The 24,188-nt window shown below is 41.9% G+C and overlaps 1 long non-coding RNA gene across 1 annotated transcript in view; it reads left to right on the top strand.

The window, feature by feature from the left end:
* Window positions 1-10,469: 10,469 nt before the first annotated feature.
* Window positions 10,470-24,188, top strand: part of LOC105483099 (uncharacterized) — a 35,842-nt gene continuing 22,123 nt past the window's right edge. The window contains exon 1 of the long non-coding RNA XR_988038.2: window positions 10,470-10,601. This is a non-coding gene — a long non-coding RNA (uncharacterized lncRNA). The remainder of the gene's footprint in view (window positions 10,602-24,188) is intronic.

Raw genomic sequence — 24,188 nt, 5'->3', positions numbered from 1 at the left:
TAAGACCTGAGTAAATAAACCAGAAGATAACAAGATAATAAAATTTATAAACATAAAATAACACTTTGTCAATTATAAAAATAATGCAAATTAAACAAACACTAGTGTACATATTGTACGTATTAAAACAAAAGTTGAATGGTAATTTATTTGCTAGTGATGGTGTATCAAAAATGTTGTCACCTACATTGCATATAGCATTTTATTTTATTTATTGTTTTATTTCAATAGGTTTTTGGGGAACAGGTGGTGTTTAGTTACATGGATAAATTCTTCAGTGGTGAATTCTGAGATTTTTGTGTATCCATCACCCGAGCAGTGTGCACTGTACCCAATATGCAGTCTTTTATTCCTAAGCCCCCTCCTACCCTTCCCCCCCGAGTCCCCAAAGTCCATTATATCATTCTTATGCCTTTGTGTCCCCATAGCTTAGCTCTCACTTATAAATGAGAACATATGATGTTTGTTTTTCTATTCCTGAATTCCTGAGTTACTTCACTTAGAATAATGATCTCCAACTCCATCTAGGTTGCTGCAAATGCCATTATGTCATTCTTTTTTATGGATGAGTAGTGTTCCATGGTGTGTATATATATATATTTTTAAATATATTTATATTATATATGTATATTTACCACATTTTATCTACTCATTGATTGGCATTTGGGCTAGTCCCATATTTTGCAATTGTGAATTGTGCTGCTATATACATACATATGCAAGTGTCTTTTTCATATAAATACTTCTTTTCCTCTGGGTGGATACCCAGTAGTGGCATTGCTGGATCAAATAATCAATCTACTTTTAGTTCTTTAAGGAATATTCATACTGTTTTTCATAAAGGTTGGACTAGTTTACATTCCCACCAGCAGTGTAAAATTGTTCCCTTTTCACCACATCTATGCCAACATCTATTTTTTTTTATTTTTAAATTACAGCCATTCTTGTAGGAGTAAGGTGGTATTGCACTGTGGTTTTGATTTGCATTTCCCTGATAATAGTGATGTTGAGCATTTTTTCATATGTTTGTTGACCATTTGCATATCTTTTTTGAGAATTGTCTATTCATGTCCTTAACTCATTTTTTGATGGGATTATTTGTTTTTTCTTGCTGATTTGTTTGAGTTCCTTGTAGATTCTGGATATTAGTCCTTTGTCAGATGCATAGCTTGCGAAGATTTTCTCCCACTTTGTGGGTTGTCTGTTTACTTTGCTGATTATTTCTTTTGCTGTGTGGAAGCTTCTTTATTTAATGAAGTCCCATCTATTTATCTTTGTTTTTGTTATATTTGCTTTTGGGTCCTTAGTCATGAATTCTTCGCCTAAGCCAGTGTCTAGAAGTGTATTTCTGATGTTATCTTCTAGAATTTTAATGGTTTCATGTCTTAGAGTTGAGTCTTTGATCTTTTTTTTTTTTTTTTTTTTTTTTTTTTTTTGAGAGACAGGGTCTCACTCTGTCATCCAGACTAGAGTGCAGTGGTGTGATCTTGGCTCACTGCAACCTCTGCCTCTGGGTTCAAGGAATTCTCCCACCTGAGTCTCCTGAGTAGCAGGGACCACAGGCGTGCACCACCATGCCTGGCTAATTTTTGTATTTTTTGGTACAGACAGGATTTTGTCATGTTGGCCAGACTGGTTGGTCTTGAACTCTTGACCTCAAGTGATCTGTCCACCTTGGCCTTCCAAAGTGCTGGGATTACAGGTATGAACCATCACACCCGGCCTTTTGATCCATCTTGAGTTCACTTTTGTATAAAGGGAGAAATGAAGATCCAGTTTCATTCTTCTACTTGTGGCTTGCCAGTTACCCAGAACAATTTGTTTGATAGGGTGTCCTTTCCTTACTTCATGATTTTGTTTGCTTTGTCTAAGATCAGTTGGCTCTAAGTTGGCTTTATTTCTGCGTTCTCTATTCTGTTCCATTGGTCTGTGTACTTATTTCTATACCAGTATCACGCTGTTTTGGTGAGTATAGTCTTATAGTATAGTTTGAAGTTGGGTCATGTGATGCCTCCAGATTTGTTCTTTTTGCTTAGCCTTACTTTGGCTATGTGGGCTTTTTTTTTTTTTTTTTGATCCATATGAATTTAAGGATTGTTTTTTCTAGTTCTGTGAAAAATTATGATGGTATTTTCATGGGAATTACATTGAATTTGTAGATTGCTTTTGGATGTGTGGTCATTTTCACAATATTGATTCTACCCATTCATGAGCATGGGATGTATCTCCATTTGTGTCGTCTATAATACTTTCAGCAGTGTTTTGTAGTTTTGCTTGTAGAAGTCTTACACCTCCTTGGTTAGATATATTCTTAAGTATTTTATGTGTCTGTGTGTGTGCAACTATTGTAAAAGGGATTGAGTTCTTGACTTGAGTCTCAGCTTTGTCATCATTGGTGTCTAACAGTGCTACTGATTTGTGTACATTGATTTTGTATCCTGAAACTTTACTTCATTCATTTATCAAATCTAGGAGCTTTTTGGATGAGTCTTTAGGGTTTTCTAGATGTACGATCATATCATCAGTGAACAGTGACAGTTTGACTTCCTTTTTACCAATTTGGATGCCCTTTATTTTTTCTCTTGTCTGATTGCTCTGGCTAGTACTTCCAGAACTATGTCAACAAGTAAAAGTGGGCATCCTTGTCTTGTTCCAGTTCTCAGGAGGAATGCTTTCAACTTTTCCTTGTTCAGTATAATGTTGGCTGTTGTTTGTCATAGATGGCCTTTATTATTTTAAGGTATGTCCCTTCTATGTTGATTTTTCTGAAGGTTTTAGTCTTTATGATTCTTGATTTCGTCAAATGCGTTTTCTGCATCTCTTGAGATGATCGTGTGGTTTTTGTTTTTGATTCTGTTTATCTGGTGTATCACATCTATTGACTTGTGTGTATTAAACCATCCCTACATCACTGGTATGAAATCCACCTCGTCATGGTAAATCCACCTGGTCATGGTGAATCCACCTGTGCTGTTGGATTCAGCTAGCTAGTATTTTGTTGAGGATTTTTGCATCTATGTTCATCAGGGATATTAGTTGTAGTTTTTATTACTGTTGTTTTTATATCCTTTCCTGGTTTTGTTATTAGGGTGATACTGGCTACATAGAATGATTTAGGGAGGATTCCCTCTTTCTCCATTATTTGGAATAGTTTCAATTCCAAAAGATAGAGAAATACCAATTCTTATTTGAATGTCTGATAGAATTCAGCTGTGAATCCATGTGGTCCTGGACTTTTTTTTGTTGGTATTTTATTTTATTTAAATTTTGTTTTATTTCCACAGGTTATTGGGTAACAGGTGGTGTTTGGCTACATAAGTTCCTTTTTTTTTAGATGGAGTCTCGCTCTGTCGCCCAGACTGGAGTGCAGTGGCTCAGTCTTGGCTCACTGCAAGCTCCACCTCCCTTGTTCACACCATTCTCCTGCCTCAGCCTCCCGAGTAGCTGGGACTACAGGCATCCACCACCACGCCTGGCTAATTTTTTGTATTTTTAGTAGAGACGGGGTTTCACCATGTTAGCCAGGATGGTCTCGATCTCCTGACCTCGTGATCCGCCCACCTTGGCCTCTCAAAGTGCTGGGATTACAGGCGTGAGTCACCACGCCCGGCTGTGAGTAAGTTCTTTAGTGGTGATTTATGAGATTTTGGTGTACCCATCACCCGAGTAGTATACACTGTACCCACTTGATAGTCTTTTATCCCCCACCCCTTCTCACTCCTTTCCCCTGAGTCCCCAAAGTCCACCATGTCATTCTTATGCCTTTGCATCCTCATAGCTTAGCTCCCACTTAGGAGTAAGGACGTACAATTTTTGGTTTTCCATTCCTGAGTTACTTCACTTAGAATAATAGTCTCCAATCTCATCCAGGTTGCTGTGAATGCTAATAACTTATTACTTTTTATGGCTGAGTAGTATTCCATCGCATATATATACACCAGTTTTTTTATACACTCAGTGATTGATGGGCATTTGGGTTGGTTCCACATTTTTGCAATTAGGAATTGTGCTGTTATAAACATGAGTGTGCAAGTATGTTTCTTGTATAATGACTTCTTTTCCTCTGGGTATATATCCTGTAGTGGGATTGCCAGATCAAATGGTAGTTCTACTTTTAGTTCTTCAAGGAATCTCTACGTTGTTTTCCATAGTGGTTGTACTAGTTTACATTTTCCACCAGCAGTGTAGAAGTGTTCCCTGTTCACCACATCCATGCCACCATCTATTATTTATTTATTTTTGGATTATGGCCATTCTTTCAGGAGTAAGGTGGTATCACACTGTGGTTTTGATTTGCATTTCCCTGATCATTGGTGATGTTGAACATTTTTTCATATGTTTGTTGGCCATTTGTTTATCTTGTTTTGAGAATTATCTATTCATGTCCTTAGCCCACATTTTGATGGGATTGTTTGTTTTTTTCTTGCTAATTTATTTGTGTTCATTGTAGATTCTGGATATTAATCCTTTGTCAGATGTATAGATTGTGAAGATTTTCTCCCACTTTGTGGGTTATCTGTTTACTCTGCTGACTGCTCCTTTGCTGTGCAAAAGCTCTTTAGTTTAATGAAGTCCCATCTATTTATCTTTGTTTTTATTGAATTTTCTTTTGGGTACTTGGTCATGAAATCCTTGTCTAAGCTAATGTCTACAAGAGTTCTTCCAATGTTATCTTCTAGAATTTTTATAGTTTCAGGTCTTAGATGTAAGCCCTTGACCCATCTTGAGTTGATTTTTGTATAAGGTGACTGATAAAGATCCAGATTTATTCTCCTAAATGTGGCTTGCCAATTATCCCAGCATCATTCGTTGAATAGAGTGTCCTTTCCCCATTTGATGTTTTTGTTTGCTTTGTCAAAGATCAGTTGACTGTAGGTATTTGGGTTTATTTCTGGGTTTTGAAAAAATTACCATTTCTATCTCTCTGCTTGTTATTGGTCTGTTCAGAGTTTCTGTTTCTTCCTGGTTTAATCTAGGAAGGTTGTATATGTCCAAAAATTTTTCAGTCTCCTCTAAGTTTTCTAGTTTGTGCACACAAAGGTATTCATAGTAGCCTTGAATGATCTTTTGTATGTCTATGGTATTGGTTATAATATCTCCCATTTTGTTTCTAATTGAGCTTATTTGGATCTTCTGTCTTCTTTTCTTGGTTAATCTTGCTAATGGCCTATCAATATTGTTCATCTTTTCAAAGAACAAGCTTTTTGTTTTATTTATCTTTTGTATTTTTTGTTTCAATTTTATTTAATTCTGTTCTGTTCTTTGTTATTTCTTTTCTTCTGCTGGGTTTGGGTTGGTTTCTTCTTGTTTCTCTATTTCCTTGAGATGCCCTTAGGTCTATTTGTGCCCCTTTAGGCTTTTTGATGTAGGCATTTAATGCTATGAACTTTCCTCTTAACACTGCTTTTGCTGTATCCCAGAGGTTTTGATAAATTGTGTTACTATCATTCAGTTCAAGGAATTTTTAAATTTTCATCTTGGTTTCATTGTTGACCCACTGATCATTCAGGAGCAGATTATTGTTGACCCACTGATCATTCAGGAGCAGATTATTTAATTTTCATGTATTTGCATGGTTTTGAGGGTTTCTTTTGGAATTAATTTCCAATTTTATTCCACAGTGGTCTGAGAGCACTTGATATAATTTTGATTTTCTTAAATTGGTTGTGACTTGTTTTGTGGTCTATCATACAGTCTATCTTGAAGAATGTTCCATATGCTGATGAATATAATATATATTCTGCAGCTGGTGGGTAGAGCGTTCTGTCAATATCTGTTGGTCCATTTGTTCTAGGGTATAGTTTAAGTCCATTGTGTCTTTGTTGACTTTCTGTCTTGATGACCTGTTTAGTGCTGTCAATGGAGTATTGAAGTCCCCCACTATTATTGTGTTGCTGTCTATCTCATTTTTTAGGTCTAGTAGTAATTGTTTTATAAATTTGAGAGCTCCAGTGTCAGGTGGATGTATATTTAGGATTGTGATATTTTCCTGTTGGATTCGTCCTTTTATCATTATATAATGTCCCTCTTTTTCCTTTAAACTATTGTTGCTTTAAAGCCTGTTTTGTCTGTGTTAGGTTTTGAAGGGAAGATGAGGGTTACAGAAAAATACACACACACACAGAGGGCAGCTTAATAGCAAGTGCAGGCTTTATGTCCAGCATAAGACCTATAGAGGTGGGAGACCAGCTTAATGTCAGTGCCCATCCCTGCTTACAGGCTGGGGCCATCTGTAGGCCTGGGCAGGAGGGATTTGGGGAGACATGGCCTGCTGTCTGGGAAAATACTGATAACATGTTCCCAGGATGAGGCAGTTCTGGCCTGTTGTGGTGGAATGTGGTGTTCCTTGTACTTTCTCCCAGCAGAATATGATAAGAGGCAGGCTGTTTCTCATGGCCTGAATCCCTGTGGAATATTTCACTTTGAGCAAGGTCTGTGAAATGGCGGGGGACTTACAAAATGGTGCAGCTTGGACTTTCTTGTCTTCTACTTTAATATAAAAGGAAAAGGGGAGTTGTTGATTATCTGGCTGTTTCCTGTTGAATTAGGGGCACTGTAACTAGGGTTTGGGTTTTGAAGTAGTGGGTGTTCGACTTTAGAGTTGAACTGGACTTGGTGGAGGAGAAGGGACGGTATCAATGTGTTTCCGGATGGCTGCCTGGACAAGGGAGTTCAGCTTTTGGGAGACTGACTGGGCTATAGGCCAATTGTTAGTTAAGAGGAGGACGATTAAGGGCCCTAAGAAAGGGGTAACCTGCTATCCCGGTTTTGAGTGCAGCAGAGATGTTTAGTCTGAAACAAGAAAGGTTTCCTTGTACTCCTCGCAGGGTGTGCGATGGGATTGTGACTGCTTCTTCAGTGCCCTGCTGCTCAAACCTCTAGGGGAGAATACAGATGGGCAGGCTGTGGGGCTCCGATCCCACGACAGTATCTAGGGGTGAGTGTTTACAGCTGAGGCCCCAGTGGGCATGTGTTACAGTGTGCTCTTTTAGTTTAGCCATTTATGGGTGACTTGTGTTAACCAGTTCAATTAGACCCTCTACCTTGTTCCAAGGACAGACGGCTTTCTGTATCCTGGATTCTTGCCTTGGGGTACCACAAGAATTGGATCACACATGGGCTTGGAGAATGAATGCAAGATTTTATTGAGTGGAAGCTCTCAGCAGATGTGGGAGCCAGAAGGGAGATGGTTTTCCTCTGGAGTAAGGCCGCTTGGCACCCTGGGCTCTCCTCTAACTGCTCCCGCCAAACTCCATGTCCTTAGGCCGGTCGGTGGCCTGCCAGCATGCTATTGCCTGTTGGTGCATTCCTGTTGGTGCATTCCTCTGGACGTCCAGCCACCCGTGTGTTCCTCCACTGCTATGCCCCTCTCAACTTGCAGCTGCCTGTGTGTTCTTCCGCTGATCTGCTCCTCTCGACGTCCAGCCACTTGTGTGTCTGCCTGCTAGCGTCTCGGGTTTTTATAGGCACAGGATGGGGGCCTGGCAGGCCAGGGTGGTCTTGGGAAATGCAACATTTGGGCAGCAATTGCCTGTCCTCACCTAGGTTTATGGGGATGGAGCCCTACCAGGGGCCATGCACTCCTCTATGCAGCACTTCTCTTCCCCACTTCCGTATCATTTAAAGGGACCACAGTCTTCTGTTCCCAGCACTTACTTATCAGTCCTGCTAACAGAGGAATGATGTGTATAGTTAGTGTGGGGTGTGTGGAGGAGGAGGAAATAGAGATTAGGAAAAGAACATGAATAGTTTGGTTGTTAGGCAAATTGTTAATGTCTGGTGATTGAAACACCAGTGTGTATGTTCCTGACCAACTTGCCGGCAGGCAAAGATAAGAGTTTGTGCTACACAGAAAGAAAACAATAGGGGTGGACAGACAAAAGTTGTAGGTTATGGTGGCAAACCATGAGAAGGTGGGGGTTGAATCCTGGATAAAGTTTTTGTTCCAACTTTTTTTTTTTAAAGTTGAATAGTTGTTGAAGGGGGCCAGCCCCTCCACACCTATGGGTATTTCTTGTCAGGTGGGAAGAGAGACAGAAAAGAAATAAGACACAGACACAAAGTATAGAGAGAGAACAGTGGGCTCAGGGGACCGGCGCTCAGCATACAGAGGACCCGTACGGGCACTGGTCTCTGAGTTCCCTCAGTATTTATTGATCACTATCTCTACTATCTCGATAAAGGGGATGTGGCAGGACTATAGGGTAATGGTGGCGAGAGAGTCAGCAGAGAAACGTGTAAGCAAAGGTCTCTGTGTCATAAATAAATTTAAGGAAAGGTGCTGTGCCTTGATGTGCACGTAGGCCAGATTTACCTTTGACTTCACATAAGCATCTCAGTGCAGTAAAGAGCAGTACTGCCACCAGCATGTCTCACTTTCAGCCATAAGGCAGTTTTCTCCTATCTCAGTAAATAGAATGTGTGATTGGGTTTTACACTGAGACGTTCCATTCCCAGGGATGAGCAGGAGACAGATGCCTTCCTCTTATCTCAATTGCAAAGAGGCCTTCCTCTTTCACTAATCCTCCTCAGCACAGACCATTTATGGGTTTCGGGCTGGGGGATGGTCAAGTCTTTCCCTTCCCATGAGGCCATAGCTCAGGCTGTCTTAGTGAGGAGAAACCTTGACAATACCCAGGCTTTCTTGGGCAGAGGTCCCTGCGGCCTTCTGCAGTGCATCGTGTCCCTGGGTACTCGAGACTGGAAAATGGCGATGACTTTTCCCAAGCATACTGCCTTCAAACACATTTTTAACAAAGCACATCCTGCACAACCTTAAATCCTTTAAACTTTGAGTCAACACAGCACGTTTCTGTGAGCACAGGGTTGGGGCTAAAGTTACAGATGAACAGCATCTCAAGGCAGAGGAATTTGTCTTAGTACAAAACAAAATGGAGTTTCTTATGTCTTCTTCTTTCTACATAGACACAGTAACAGTCTGAACTCTCTTTCTTTCCCCCACAGTTGTTAGTAAGGGTTGCCCCTGTGAAGGCTTGATAGGGAATGTTGGTCAGGGAGGAGACGAAGGCTGTTTGGTTTTGGAGAGTGAGAGAGAGAGAGAGAGAGAGAGAGAGAGAGAGAGAGAGAGAGATGGGTTTTTGTAATTAATAGCCATTGTGGTTCTGATAGGGCCGAAGGATATAGGTTGCCGTCGAGAGAATGGATTGGCTGACTAGGTGAGAGGTAGGTTTAGTTTGGACGGGGTTTATGTGGTTAGATTAACAGGAAGGGCTGTGAACTGCTGGATTTGTGTGGACAAACAAATCTAACAGTTGGAAGAAACCGGGGAGTGTGACTGATTTAAGAGGTAATGTATGAAGTTGACAAAGGGGGCTGAGTGGTGTGTTGGATGGACAGGTCAAAGTGGGGCTACAGAGAAGGAGGTTATTGATGTATTGGAGGAGGGTGTTAGGAGCAAGGGGAAATTCAACTAGGTCCTTGGTGAAGGCCTGTTTAAATAGGAAGGGGCTATTCCAGAACCTCTGTGGAAGTCCATATTAGTTGGGTGGATGTGTGAGTATCAGGATCTGACCCAGTGAAAGTAAAAAAACTTTGGGAAGACAGATCCAAGGGAACAGTAAAAAAAGGCATTCTTTGGATCCAATACAGAGAAGTGTGTGGTAGATAGGGGAATATGGGAGAGTAGAGTATGTGGGTTGGGGACCACTGGATGGATTGAAACCACTGCCTGGTTATTAACTCAGAGATCCTGGACCAAGTGATAAGACCCATCTGGTTTTCTTGACAGCCAGGATAGGGGTGTTTTGGGGAGAGTTGACAGGCTTGAGAACTTGAGCTTGTAAAAGTTTACAGATAGTAGGTTTGAGGTCCCTGAGGCCAGCTGGGTTAAGGGGATATTGAGACTGATGAAAGGAGGAAAAGGGAGGTTCACCCACTAATTGGAGACAGGTGTTGGATGTGTTGTCCAGCAATGGGATTGATCCTTGCCAGAGTCACCCAGAAAGAGGAAGGAAGGAAAAAGAGGATGGAGAGTTTGATCAGGATCTGGACGTCAGCCCAGGGCTGGAGAAGAAGAGAGAATGAGGGAAGGGGGCTGGGAACAGGGAGTCCACTCAGGATCTGGAAGCAGGCCTGGGTCTAGTTTTTGCTGCTTGCTGCTTTCCAGATTGCAGGAGAAGACTTACCAATTTAGAAAATCCCTGTTCCAGGTTTTGGCACCCAAAATGTTAGGTTTTGAAGGGTAAGCGAGGGTTAAAGAAAGACACAGAAAGAGAGAGAGAGAGCAGCTTAACAGCAAATCCAGGCTTTATGTCCAGAATATGATCTATAGAGATGGGAGACCAACTTAATGCCAGTTCCCACCACTACTTACAGGCTGGGGCAATTGATAGGCCTGGGTGGGAGGGGTGTTGCGGGACATGGCCTGCTGCCTGGGAAAATGTTGATAACGTGTTCCCAGGATGAGACAGTTCTGGCCCTTTTCTGGCAGAATGTGGTGTTTCTTGCATTTTCTCCCAGCAGAATATAAGAGACAGGCTGTTTCTCACAGCCTGAACCTCTGTGGAATGTTTCACTTTGACCAAGGTCTGCAAAATAGTGGGCATCTTACAAAATGGTGCAGTTTGGACCAACAATCTGATGTAAGAATAGCTACTCCTGCTTGCTTTTGGTGTCCATTTTCATGAAATATCTTTTTCCACCCCCATACCTTAAGTTTATGTGAGTCCTTATGTGTTAGATGAGTTTCTTGAAGACAGCAGATACTTGGTTGGTGAATTCTTATCTATTCTGCCATTCTGTATCTTTTAAGTAGAGCATATAGGTCATTTAAACATTCAATGTGAGTATTGAGATGTGAGGTATTATTTAGTTTATTGTGCTAGTTGTTGCCTGAATACCTTGTTTTTGTTTTGTTTTTTTATTTCATGGTGTTACCGTTTTATAGGTCCTGTGGGATTTATGCTTTAAGAAGGTTGCATTTTGGTGTATTTCAAGCTTTTGTTTGAAGATTTAGAACTCCTTTTTTGTAGTTCTTGTAGTGCTGGCTTGGTAGTGGCGAATTCTCTCAGCATTTGTTTTTCTGAAAAGGACTTTATCTTTCTTTCATTTCTGAAGCTTAGTTTTGCTGGATACAAGATTCTTGGTTGATAATTGTTTAGTTTAAAGAGACTAAAGATACAACCCCAATCGCTTCTAGCTTATAGGGTTTCTGCTGAGAAATCTGCAGATTACAATCAGATTAACAATCTGATAGGTTTTCCTTTATAGGTTACCTGACACCTTTGCTTCACAGCTCTTAAGATTCTTTCCTTTGTCTTGACTTTAGATAACCTGATAACTATGTGTCTAGGTGATGATCTTTTTGTGATGAATTTCCTGGGTGTTCTTTGAGCTTTTTGTATTTGGATGTCTAGATCTCTAGCAAGGTCAGAGAATTTTTCCTCAATTATTTCCTAAAATACATTTTCCAAACTTTTATATTTCTTCTTTGGGAACACCAATTGTTCATTCTTATATTTGGTCATTTAACATAATTTCAAACTTATTGGAGGCTTTGTTCATTTTTAAAAAATTCTTTTTTCTTTTCTGCTTGTCAGATTGGATTAATTAGAAAGCCTTGTTTTCAAGCTCTGAAGTTATTTCTTCTACTTGTTTTCTTTTATTCTTGAAACTTTCCAGTGTATTTTGCATTTCTGTGTGTCTTTTATTTCCTGAAGTTGCAATTGTTTTTCTATTTATGCTCTCTATTTCTCTAGAGATTTCTTTGTCCATATCCTGTATTATTTTTTAAATTTCTTTCTTTTTTTTTTTTTTTTTTTGTTTGAGACAGAGTTTTGCTCTTGTTGCCCAGGCTGGAGTGCAATGGCATGATCTTGACTCACTGCAACCTCTGCCTCCTGGGTTCAAGTGATTTTTCCTGCCTCAGCCTCTGGAGTAGCTGGGATTACAGGCACGTACCACCATGCCTGGCTAATTTTGTGTTTTTAGTAGAGATGAGGTTTATCCATGTTGGTCAGGCTGGTCTTGAACTCCCAACCTCAGATGATCTGCCTGCTTTGGCCTCCCAAAGTGCTGGGATTACAGGTGTGAGCCACCACATCTGACCTTTTAAAAATTTCTTTAAGTTGGTTTTTACCTTTCTCTGGTGCCTCCTTGAGTAGCTTAATAATTGACCTTCTGAATTATTTCTCTGGCAATCCAGAGATTTCTTCTTGGTTTGGATTCATTGCTGGTGAGCTAGTGTGATCTTATGGGGTTGTTAAAGAACCTTGCTCTGTCTTATTACCAGAATTGTTTTTTTTTTTTTGGTTCCTTCTCATTTGAGTAGACTGTGTCAGAGGAAAGATCTGGGGTTCAAGGGCTGCTATTCAGATTCTTTTGTTCCATGGAGTGATCCCTTGATGTGGTGCTCTCCCCCTCCTTTTAGGGATGGGGCTTCCTGACAGCTGGACTGCAGTGATCATTATTGTTCTTCTGGGTCTAGCCACCCAGCAGAGCTACTGGGCTCTGGACTGGTACTAGGGAATGCCTTCAAAGAGTCCTGTGATGTGATCTGTCTTCAGGTCTCTCAGCCATGGATACCAGCACCTGCTTCAGTGGAGGTAGCAGGGAAGTAAAGAGGACTCTGTGAGGTTCCTTGGTTGTCATTTTATTTGGTGTGCTGGTTTTCTTGAATGCTGGTTGTGCTAGCAGTGAAATTGTCACATGGACAGACTCAGGACCTCTAGTTGGCCAGGATGTTACAGGCAGTGGAATTAGTTGTTGTTTTCTCCTTTCTTGGAGCAGGGTTGTACTGTTATGAGTTGCTGTAATAGCTTGCATTGGCTGGCCTCCAGCTAGCGGCTGATGCTTTCAAGAGACTATCAGCTGTGGTAGTATGGGGGAATACAAGTTTGCCCTAAGGTTGCCTAAGTAAGTATTCAGGTTTTTCAGGCAATGGGCGGGATCATAGAGCTCCCAAGAGATTATGTTTTTTGTCTTTGGCTGCCAGGGCTGGTAGAGATGGACCATCAGGTGTGAGTGGGGTTAGGCATGTCTGAGCTCAGATTCTCCTTGGATGGGGCTTGCTGCAGTGGCTGTGGGGGATAGGGATGTGGTTCTCAGGCCAATGACATTATGTTCTCAGGGCTGCTTTTGCTGTGTCATACAGGTCACCAGGGAAGTAGGGGAAAGCTGGCAATGACAGGCTTCACCCAGTTCCCATGCAGCCAGCAAGACTAGTCTCATTCCCACTGTGCTCCACCATCAGCACTGAGTTTATATCCAGGCAGCTGGAGAGCAGGAAAGGAAAGTGGAAGATAAACCAAGTGTATAATTTCTAAGAAATTGACCTTTTTTTTTTAAATGTGGGGACATGAACAGTGGACTTTATAGTCTTTGGTGCCTTCTTACTGAGAAATTTCCTTTAGCACCTATTTTTATTAGTTTTTAGACCAAAGAAAGTCAAACACCATTTTATATTTAATAATGCTTCTTGTATGATTTTTATACCAGAAAAGCTAAATTTCACCTTTATATTAGTGTGTTATTAATGTTAAACTTACATTTCATAAAACCTTGTAGACATATTTATCCAATTTTTAATGTCTGACCATAAGGTACGATTTCTATAGAGTCTTTTTAACCTTTTTAAATAAGTTTTGTTAAAGAGCAGGTTAGTGCTTTAAGAAAAACCTGCTGTGCTTTGATTTTAATGTTCAGTTCACAGAAAACCTGGATGATACTCCTTTAACTTTAGCCAATATGCTTACACATAGAATTTCCTTTACAATTAATGTTTTAAAACTTGCTTAAATGTTTAAAACAATTTTTTAACCTTTTAATGTAAAAATTCACATTCTTATGCCTCCTTATAATCCTTTTACCAGAGGTATATTTTACTTTCCTTATACACCTTGCACATACACTGTTTCTTCAATACTTTTACATTCAGGTGGGCTAATTGCTTTTAAATTATACAACATTTCTTGCATAAATTCTTTTTTTATAACTTTTTTTCTCTTTCACAACTTTCACAGACAATTCTTTGACATACCTCAATTTTCTGACTTATTACAAACATTTCTTTCTTTAAACAACCAGTTAATTTATTTCAGAACAAGAATTTACCATATAACATTCTTTTTACATAAATTTCCCCGCCCCCTTTTTTCTCTCTCTCTTTTTTTTTTGAAGATGATAACCATTTTTTTCAAAAGCAAATTTCCTTTATATCTGTGGACTAGACTGTCTAGGGCCACAAGATTAGAAGTTACTATATGTTACACTATTAACTTTTAGCAAAGTTTATTTTTGTTAAAAACCTTGTAAATTTGGGATTTCAATTATCCTTTGCTATTAATAAGACCTGTTTAGTCCAAATTAACTTAGAATTGGTATAGATGGCTTTTTTTCTCCCTTCAATTACCCAGGAGGAAGCATCCACAATCCTGTCCTGAAGGGAGTTCCTCCCATACAAAGTTGGACCTTTGTATGGTAATTAAGATTTAGATCCCCCGTTAGGAAACCTGCTGGGTTAAGAGAATTTTCAGTGGTTAATGTTAAATCATCTTTTTTTTTTTCCCTTAGGATACTTCCGAACTGGTAAGGTGTGCTCACAATGAGGTTTCCTCTGAAAGTTATTTTTCTACTTTCTTCTGTTAGTAAAGCAATTGCCACTAAAGATTGAAGGGTTAAGGATTTTTGATAGGAAGGCCTCAGTGCTTTTGGGATATGCCCTTGTTTACACTGACAACAAAGTGGTATTGGAGTGTTATAGGGTTACAGAGAATACCTTTAATTATCAATTATAGGTTTTAAATTTACCTTGGCTTTTAAAGGAATAGGGTACACTGTGTTTTCCTTAACTCCTAGTATATCTCTCTCTTTCTTTCTCTCTTTGACTTTCTGTCTTTCTTTCTCTCTTTGACTTTCTGTCTCTCTCTCTTTGACTTTCCTTTTGCCTCTGTCTCTTCCTCTCTCTCTCTGCCTCTCTCTCTCTCTCCTTGACTCACTCTTTGTCTCTCTACCTCTTTCTCTCTGTCTCTTCCTCTCTCTCTTTGCCTCTTTTTCTCTCTGTCTCTTTCCTCTCTCTCTCTCTCTGCTGGTCTTTCCCTGCCTCTGCCAGCCACTTATACTGCTGTTCTCTCAACCACTGTAGGGCCGGGGAGGGGGGGCGGGTTCTAAAACCAGCTGTAACCAAGTGTCTATGTACGGGAACTGGTCTGGGTGCCCTGGCTTACAGGTTACCTTCTGCCATACCTTTGAAACAAGAGACCTGTCCAGGCTTCCTTCTGATGGCCAACTCACCTCTAATGCTGGCCAGTCTATTTCACACAAAGTTCTAAGTTTTCCTGGTGTCATAGTAACACTGTAATCTCCCTTGAATTCTTTCTTGAAATTTTTCAACATAGTTCCTAGTGGGGTGGGCTTCCTTTGTATCTAACCCATGCTTCCTCGAGATAAAACACCATGCTCACATCACACGCACACCACAGATCAAAGAATGGGTAAAAAGGGCACACATACACTTTTACAGTTTATGCAAAACCAGAATCAAAACCAAAATCAGAGTATCAAGAAATCCAAGCTAGGTTGAAACCAAAACCAATGTATCAAGCAATCCAAGTCAGGTCAAAAACAAAACCAAAGTGCTGGTACAGGCATGCTATGGGTGATCAGGCCACGCTTCTACTCAAATGGAGTGGGCAAGTTCCAAAGACCAGTCTTACCAAGTTTCAGATGTCTAGACCCCAAGTGCCAGTTCCTTCCTGGTGTTCAGCCACCACATTGATCCTCCATGGAGGCCTGCCACATGCTGCTCTGGTGAGGCATCCCACCAGGGCAATTGCCTAGCCGGGAGTGCTCTTTGGATCTGCATCACTCAGACTGGTTGGAGTCCCCTGCAGGGATGCTCCACAGGGCAAGCCTAAGTTGCTTAAGGGGCTGCCTAGACCGTCCACCAATTACCTGGCTTTCCAGTCAGGGAACCAAGAAATATAGCAGAAAAAGCCACAGACAAAATTCCTCAGACACTGAGTTAAAGAAGGAAGGAGCTTTATTCGGCAAGGAACTTTGGCAGACTTAAGTCTCAAAAGCCGAGCTCCCCAAGTGAACAATTTCTGTCCCTTTTAAGGGCTTACAACTCTAAGGGGGTCCACATGAGAGGGTAGTGATGATTGAGCAAGCTGGGAGTATGTGACTGGAGGCTGCATTCACCAGTAATCAGAATGGAACAGAAGAGGACAGGGATTTTTCACAGTGCTTTTCCATACAATGTCTAGAATCTATAGATAACATAACCAGTTATATCAGGGATCGATCTTTAACTACCAGGCCCAGGGTGGAGTGCCAGGCTGTCTGCCTGTGGATTTTACTTCTGCCTTTTAGTTTTTACTTCTTTCTTTGGAGGCAGATATTGAACATAAGACAATATGAGGGGTGGTCTCCTCCCTTACTTCGAGCAGAATTAGGGGCAGTGTGGGAACCTAGAGTGGGAGAGATTAAGTGGAAGGAAGATTTTGCGGTAAGGGGTGGTGGTATTGTGGGGTTGTTAGAAGGAATAGTTGTCATATAGAATGATTGGTGATGGCCTGGATATGGTTTTGTATTGTTGAGAAACTAAACAGAAGACACAAGGTCCAAATAAGAGAAGGAGAAAAACAGGTATTATAGGACTAAGAATTGGGGGGACCAGGGACATCCAATTAGAGAGTGTCTAAGCGGGCTCAGTGTAATTATTTGCTTGGTTGGCGAGTTTTTGGGTTCTAACCTTGAGCTTTTTTATGTTGTCATATACCAGGCCAGATTGATTTGGGTAAAAACAACACTCTTTATTTAAAAATATATGGAGGTTTTTTTTTTTTTTTTTTTTTTTAAGTAAATGAAGGCCTTGGTGATTTTGGAGGAAAGAGAAATGCAAAGCCAGCAATTGTTTGTTAAAGAAGGATTAGAAACAACTAGGAGAGAGTGAGTGAGATTGATAGTATGGTGGAGATAGCTGGGGAGAGGTAGAGGGTGGCATAAGAATGGGAATGAGAATGCGAGTAAATATAAAAGTAAAGAATATGACTTCATCAAGGTGAAAGAATTGGAGTGTACCTTTCCACTGAAGATCTTCTATCCACTTTAAGGAGACTTAAGGATGGTGGTTTGAGGTAAAATCAGGAGATACCAGTTAAGATGGTTGGGAGGAAAAGTGTAAACCAGCAGTGTAAACAAGGGCAGGGCATTTATGAGTAGTTGAGAATGGTGAAGGAGTATGACTAGACAGAAGATGGTAGGGATGACAAATTTTTGGGGTGCAGTCCAAGTTGGGCTGGTGTCTGGAATGAGACTGGGGCCTAATAAAAAGGAGTGTTTATACAGGAGCTCAAATGGGCTGTACCCTGTAGCATCCTGAGAACAGGCCTGAATTCTGAGAAGCGCAAGTGGTAAAAGTACTGTCCAGATTTTTTTAAGTTGGTGGCTGAGCTTGGTGAGGTGTGTTTCTAAAAGACCATTAGTCTGTTTTACCTTTCCTGAAGATTGAAGGTGATAAGGGGTATGAAGGTTCCACTGAATACCAAGAGCCTGAGAAACTGCTTGGATGATTTGACTGATAAAGGCCGGTCTGTTATCAGACTGTATAGAGATGGGAAGGCCAAACAGAGGAATTATGTCTGACAGAAGGGAAGAAATGACCGTGGTGGCCTTCTCAGACTTTGTGGGAAAGACCTCTACCCATCCAGTAAAAGTGTCTACCTAGACCAAGAGATATTTTAGTTTCCTGACTTGGGGCATGTGAGTAAAGTCAATTTGCTAGTCCTGGGCAGGGGCAAATCCCCGAGCTTGATGTGTAGGGAAGGGAGGGGGCCTGAACAATCCCTGAGGAGGAGTAGAATAGCAGATGGAACACTGAGAAGTGATTTCCTTGGGGATAGATTTCCATGATGGAAAGGAAATGAGAAGTTCTAAGAGATGGGCTAGTGGCTTATAACCTACATGGAAGAGGTTATGAAATGACGACACAATAGAATGGGCCTGTGAGGCTGGAAGGAGATATTTTCCTTGGTCTAAGAACCATTTGCCTTGTGTGGGAAGTGATTGATAGGTGGAAGTTTCAGTGGGGGAGTAGGTGGGAGTGACTGATGAGAATGAGAAAACCTGGAAGTGAGGGACAGAAATTGGAATGCTAGCTGCTTCTTTAGCTACCTTATCAGCATAAGTGTTGCCCTGAGTGATGGGATCTGATGCCTTTTGATGGCCCTTGCAGTGAATGACTCCATCTTCCTTTGGAAATAAAGTGGCCTTGAGAAGAGTTTTTATTAAAGAGGCATTAAAGATAGAAGACCCTTGCATAGTGAGGAAACTTCTTTCAGCCCATATAACAGCATGGTGGTATAGGATATGGAAGGCATATTTAGAGTCAGTATAAATATTGACATGTAGTCCTTTTGCAAGAGTGAGGGCCTGAGTTAAGGCAATGAGTTCGGCTTGCTGAGAGGTAGTGGAGGGGGGCAGAATGGTAGCCTCAATGATAGATGTGAAAGATACTATAGCATAACCTGCCTTTGCTGGTGAGTGGTGATTAGGCCTGGTGGAACTGCCATTAGTAAACCAAGTGTGATCCGAGTGAGGAACAGGAAAGAAGGAAATATGTGGAAATGGAGTGAATGTCAGGTGGATCAGAGAGATACAGTCATGGGGGTCAGGTGTGGTATTAGGAATAATGTGGGGCTAGCCTAAAACAGTAAGGTCAAGTTGTTTGGGCAGAAAGGCTACACGGTGTGGTCCTGGCTCTTGTGTAAGAATTTTGACCTCACAGCCCTGTAGGTTGACTGTGTGTAATGAAAAGGGTAGGGATGAGTTAAGGAGAGCTAGCGCAGGAGCAGATTTTAGGGCTGTTTTTAAGGAATGGAAAGAGGAGCGGTGAAGGGATTTGGGATCTATGGGGTCAGCTAGGTTTGCTTTTGTGAGTTTATATAATGGTTTAGTCAGGATGGCAAAACCGGGTATCCAAAGGCGAAAATACCTAACTATGTGTAGGAAGGAAAGGAGTTGTTACTTTGTAGAAGGGGTTGGGGTTTGGGAGATTAGCCAGACATGATCAGCAGGGACAGCGTGTGTGTTTTTATTAAGAATTATGCAGAGATAGGTAATGGATGAGGAAGAAATTTGGGCTTTGGAGAGGGATACGTGATATTCTTTTGACAACAGATGTTGGAGGAGCAGGAGGGTATCCTGTTGGGAAGATTTGTAGGACAGGCTATAAAGTAGAAGCTTGTCAAAATATTCAATAAGGTGAGAAGCAGATGGATGGAAAGAAAGTAAATCATGAGAAAGGGCTTGACTGAAGTAATGGGGGCTGTTCCTGAAGCCTTGTGGCAGTACAGCCTAGGTAAGTTGCTGAGACTGATGGGTGTCAGGGTCAGTCCAAGTAAAAGCAAAGAGAGGCTGGGATGAGGGGTGCAGGGGAATAATGGAAAAAGCATCTTTAAGATCAAGAATGGAATAGTGAGTTGTGGAGGGTGGCATTGAGGACAAAAGAGTGTACCGGTTGGGCACCATGGGGTGTATAGGCAAAACAATTTGGTTGATAAGGTGCAGATCCTGAACTAACGTGTAAGACTTGTCCAGTTTTTGGACAGGTAAAATGGGGAATTGTAAGGAGAGTTTATAGGCTTTAGAAGGCCATGCTGTAACAGGCGAGTGATAACAGGTTTTAATCATTTTAAAGCCTGCTGTGGGATGGTGGGATGGGATATTGGCTTTGAGTGGGGTAAGGGTGATTAGGTTTTAATGGGATAGTAATGGGTGTGTGATCAGTTGCCAGGGAGGAAGTAGAGGTGTCCCATACCTGTGGGTTAAGGTAGGGGGATATGAGAGGAAGATGCAAAAGAGGCTTTGGGTTGGGAAGAAGGGCAGCAAGAAGCTGTGGCTGTAGTCCAGAATTAGTCAGGGAAGTAGATAATTTGGTTAAAATGTCTCAGCCTAATAAGGGAACTGGGCAGGTGGGGATAACTAAAAAAGAGTGCATAAAAGGAGGTTGTCTAAGTTGGCACCAGAGTGGGGGAGTTTTAAGGGGTTTTGAAGCTTGGCTGTCATAACCCATGAGAGTTATGGAGGCAAGGGAAACAGGCCCTTGAAAAGAGATAATGTGGAGTGGGTAGCCCCCCTATCAATTAAACAGGGGATGGACTTACCCTCCACTGTGAGAGTTACCCAAAGCTCGGTGTCTGTGATGGTTCAGGGGGCTTCCGAGGTGATCGGGCATTGTCAGTCTTCAGCCACTAAGCTGAGCAGATCTGGGAAGGAGTCAATCAGAGAGCCTTGGGCCGGAGTGTTAGGGGCTCCAGGAGTGGCTGCCAGGCAAGCTGGGCAGTGTGATTTCTAGTGGGTCCCTGCACAGATCGGACATGGCTTGGGAGGACTCCTGGACTGTGGGCATTCCTTGGCCCAGTGGCCAGATTTCTGGCACTTGAAGCAAGATCCTGATGGAGGAGGTCCTGTAGGAATGCTTGACCACTCTGGCTTAGGCATGTGCAGCTTAGGCATTTTGAAGTTCTTGCATGGTGGAGGTGTGGCTGGGTTTTGTCTCACAGCAGAGGCAAGTAATTGTAACTCAGAAATGCGTAGCTGTCTGGCTGCCTTCTCTCTATTATTGCACACCTTGAAGGCAAGGTTGATTAATTCCTGTTGTAGGGTTTGAGGGCCAGATTCTAATTTTTGAAGCTTTATTTAATGTCTGGAGCAGATTAGGTAATAAAATATATATTGAGAATAAGACGGCCTTCTGGTACCTCTGGGTCCAAGGCTGTAAAATGTCTAAGGGTTGTTGCCAAACAAGCCATGGACTGGGCTGGGTTTTTATAGTTGATAAAAAAGAGCCTAAATGCTAACTGATTTAGGAGAGGTTAGATAAAGAAAAAGGAGCATTAACTTTGACTACGCCTTTAGCTCCAGCCACCTCTTTAAGAGGAAATTGTTGGGCAAGTGGAGGAGGGCTAGTCATGGAATGAAACTGAAAGCTAGACTGGGTGTGAGGAGGGGAGTTGATAGAAGGATTATAGGGTGGAGGAGCAGAGGCTGAGGAAGAATTGGAGCCTGATTCAGCCTGATGGGGAGCGACCTGAGGAGGAGCAGTCTGGGGAGGAGGGGAGAGGTCAGATGGGTTGGTAGAAAAGGAAGATTGAAACGACTCAGCAAAGCTTGGGGTTAGGACTGAGGGGACAGGTGGGAGGGAAAGAAGGAGGATTTGGGATGAGTTGCATTGGGAACAGAGACTAAGGGGGGACCGATGTGTAAAAGAATGCCTAGACATCAGGCATTTCAGACCATTTGCCCATTTTATGACAAGAATTATCTAGATCTTGTAGGATGGAGAAATTGAAAGTGCCATTTTCTGGCTATTTAGAACCATCGTCAAGTTTGTATTGGGGTCAAGCAGTATCGCAGAAGAAAATAAGGCATATAAGGCATCTAGGTGTTCTTTTGTTTTTGTTTTGTTTTGTTTTTGTGTTTGTTTTTGTTTTTTGAGATGGAGTCTCGCTCTGTTGCCCAGGCTGGAGTGTGTAGTGACGCAATCTCGGCTCACTGCAAACTCCGCTTCCTGGGTTCACATCATTCTCCTGCCTCAGCCTTCTGAATAGCTGGGACTACAGGCAGCCACCACCATGCCCGGCTAATTTTTTGTATTTTTAGTAGAGTCGGGGTTTCACTGTGTTAGCCAGGATGGTCTCGATCTCCTGACCTCATGATCCACCCACCTCAGCCTCCCAAAGTGCTGGGATTACAGGCATGAGCCACCATGTCTGGCCGGCATTTAGGTTTTAGGTCAGGTGTGAGCTGAAGAGGTTTTAAGTTCTTGAGAACACAGGCTAAGGGAAAAGAAGAAGGAATGGAGGGTGGAAGGTTGCCCATAGTGAAGGAGGCAAGCCCAGAGAAAAGAGAGGGTAGAGACACAGAGAGAAGGGTTGGGGGCTTACTTGCCCCCCTCGGGGAGGTGGTGCTTGCCACCAAGGTGAAAGAAAGGTCAAGGCAGGCATCCCCGCAGTGATCAGACACCTCTGAAACATGAGTGAATAATCAGGCAGTCATCCCCGCAGTGATTAAACACCAAGGGAAGACTGTCTTCCCGAGTTTGTGACTGGCGCTGGAGTTTTGGGTTCATGGATAAAACATGTCTCCTCTGTCTCTACCAGAAAAGGAATGGAACTGAAATTAAGAGAAGGGAGAGGTTGAAGGGTGGTGCCAAAATTGAAAGGAGAAGGAGGTTGAGGGATAGTGAGAGAGGTTGGAGAAGAGTAAAAAAAGGTCACTTACCCGATTTAAAATTGGTGAGATGTTCCTTGGACTGGTTGGTCTGAGGACCAGAGGTCATAGGTGGATCTTTCTCAGGGAGCAAAGAGCAGGAGGATAGGGGATTGATCTCCCAAGGGAGATCCCCCTATCCGAGTCACAGCAGCAAATGTCACGCACCTCCGTGCGCAGGCTGCACCCAGGTGAAATAAACAGCTTTATTGCTCACGCAAAACCTGTCTGGTGGTCTCTTCACACTGATGCGCATGACACAGAGAATCCCTGATATCCCAATATTTGGTTGAGATCCGAAGTTTATTTTGCTGTACAACTTCCCCCCTCCCCGCCCCCTTTTTTGAGTTTTACTTGCTTCCAACAAGGAAAGCAAGATTTCCTGTTTCCATGATGTCGGAAGGCAGGTAACTCCTTTATGGAATTTGAGCTCACTCCCAGCAGGGAGGATGAGTTTGAGTTTTTTCCTGCTTCTAGGATGGTAGAGGACAGTCTTCAGCCTGAGACCCATCCCTAGGTAAGTAGCTGAATTTGTATTTTGTCTTGTCTAAAGTCTAACAACCAGCTTGTCTCAATTTCTTTTTACCATTAGAGTGCTCAGCGATCATGTTGTTGGTTTTTTTGTTGTTGTTGTTTCTTCTGGTCTTTTGCCAATCAGATTTGACCAACTCTACCTGACTTGGTTAAATCCAAGTGAGAATTCCAAATGATGGGTAACAAAACCTCTCTAATTTGGTTAAAATTCCTTGCAACTGCAAAAGAGGAAAACAAAAACAAACAAACAAAAAAAGAAATGAAACCACGTGCTTGGTTTCTGTGTTTACTTCCTGTCTTAAAAAAAAAATGTTCTTTTACTTTTTTTCCACCCTATGTCTCCTTCCCTCTCTTGCCATCTGCAACACCAAAAAGCTAGAAAAGTCTTCTAATGACTTGACCCCCTTTAAAGAATTCGGAACAAAGGCACCAATCACCCCTTTTGGGATGTTCTTCTTTCTTTGTGGAATTTTGAGAGTCACGGGCAGATTCTTCTTAGGTCTAAAGCTCTGTTTTCCTGTATTGAATGACCTGACCTCTTTGGCTTTGGGGATACCAGTGATTACCTTGTACTGTGAGAGGATTTGACCTTGGCATCTGTAATGGCAAACAGGAGCTACAAAGTAGGGGTGGCTGGGCACAGTTTACAGAAAGTGGTCTCGGCTGTTGTTTCTTATTTTCTCCTAGAAAGTTGTTGTTTAAGGACCCTAATTCTAGTTTGGAGATGCATTCTAAAGGGTCTTCTCTATTTATTTTTTCCTCCCAAAATTCATCTTGATTGAGCTTGTCTGTGTGCATTTGTGTGAGGAACTGTTGTTTTCATAGGTAAATGAGAGACTGAGTTTTCTCAGCTCTGAAGAGAAAGGTCATTTTGCTCCTCCCAGCCAAAAGGTGCCCTTGTGTGACCAGGGGCCTTGTGGGAGCATCTGGGGGTTTGACCCCTGTGATTTACAGCAGCCCTGCGGGGAAATCCTCAACAACAATTAATTTGAAAGAATAAGGCTCATCCAGGAAACTCATATAAGGGCTGATGGCCCAGCGTTTTGAGACCTCTCTGAGGTCATATACCTCTGGAGAGAGAAACTGAGACATGTAAGAGGATGGAAACAACTCAGTGGTGACACACTGTGGAGTCCTGCCCACAAGCAAGCACACATTGATCCACCACCCAAAAACCCTAGGCCACAACCCAATTCCTCCTTTTAGGAATTAAAAAAGTGGGAAATAAATGATGTAAGAATGAGGAGCAAAGAAAGAGAATGACTCCTCTGTGAGTACTCGGTAAGTTTTATGGCATCTCTACTTGGGAGAGTTTATGTAAAATGGAAGTAGTATGGTCTTTGTGCACATTTACATTAAGGAAAAAGAGCTGTAAGGTCAACCTGCAAAGTATAGAGTTCCTAAGTTCTCTTTTTTCCTCTATT

Source organism: Macaca nemestrina, chromosome 1 (genome assembly GCF_043159975.1).
Source record: "Macaca nemestrina isolate mMacNem1 chromosome 1, mMacNem.hap1, whole genome shotgun sequence".
Lineage (NCBI taxonomy): Eukaryota > Metazoa > Chordata > Mammalia > Primates > Cercopithecidae > Macaca > Macaca nemestrina.
The sequence above is the reverse complement of the archived record's forward strand: the minus strand, read 5'-3'. Positions and strand labels throughout refer to the sequence as shown.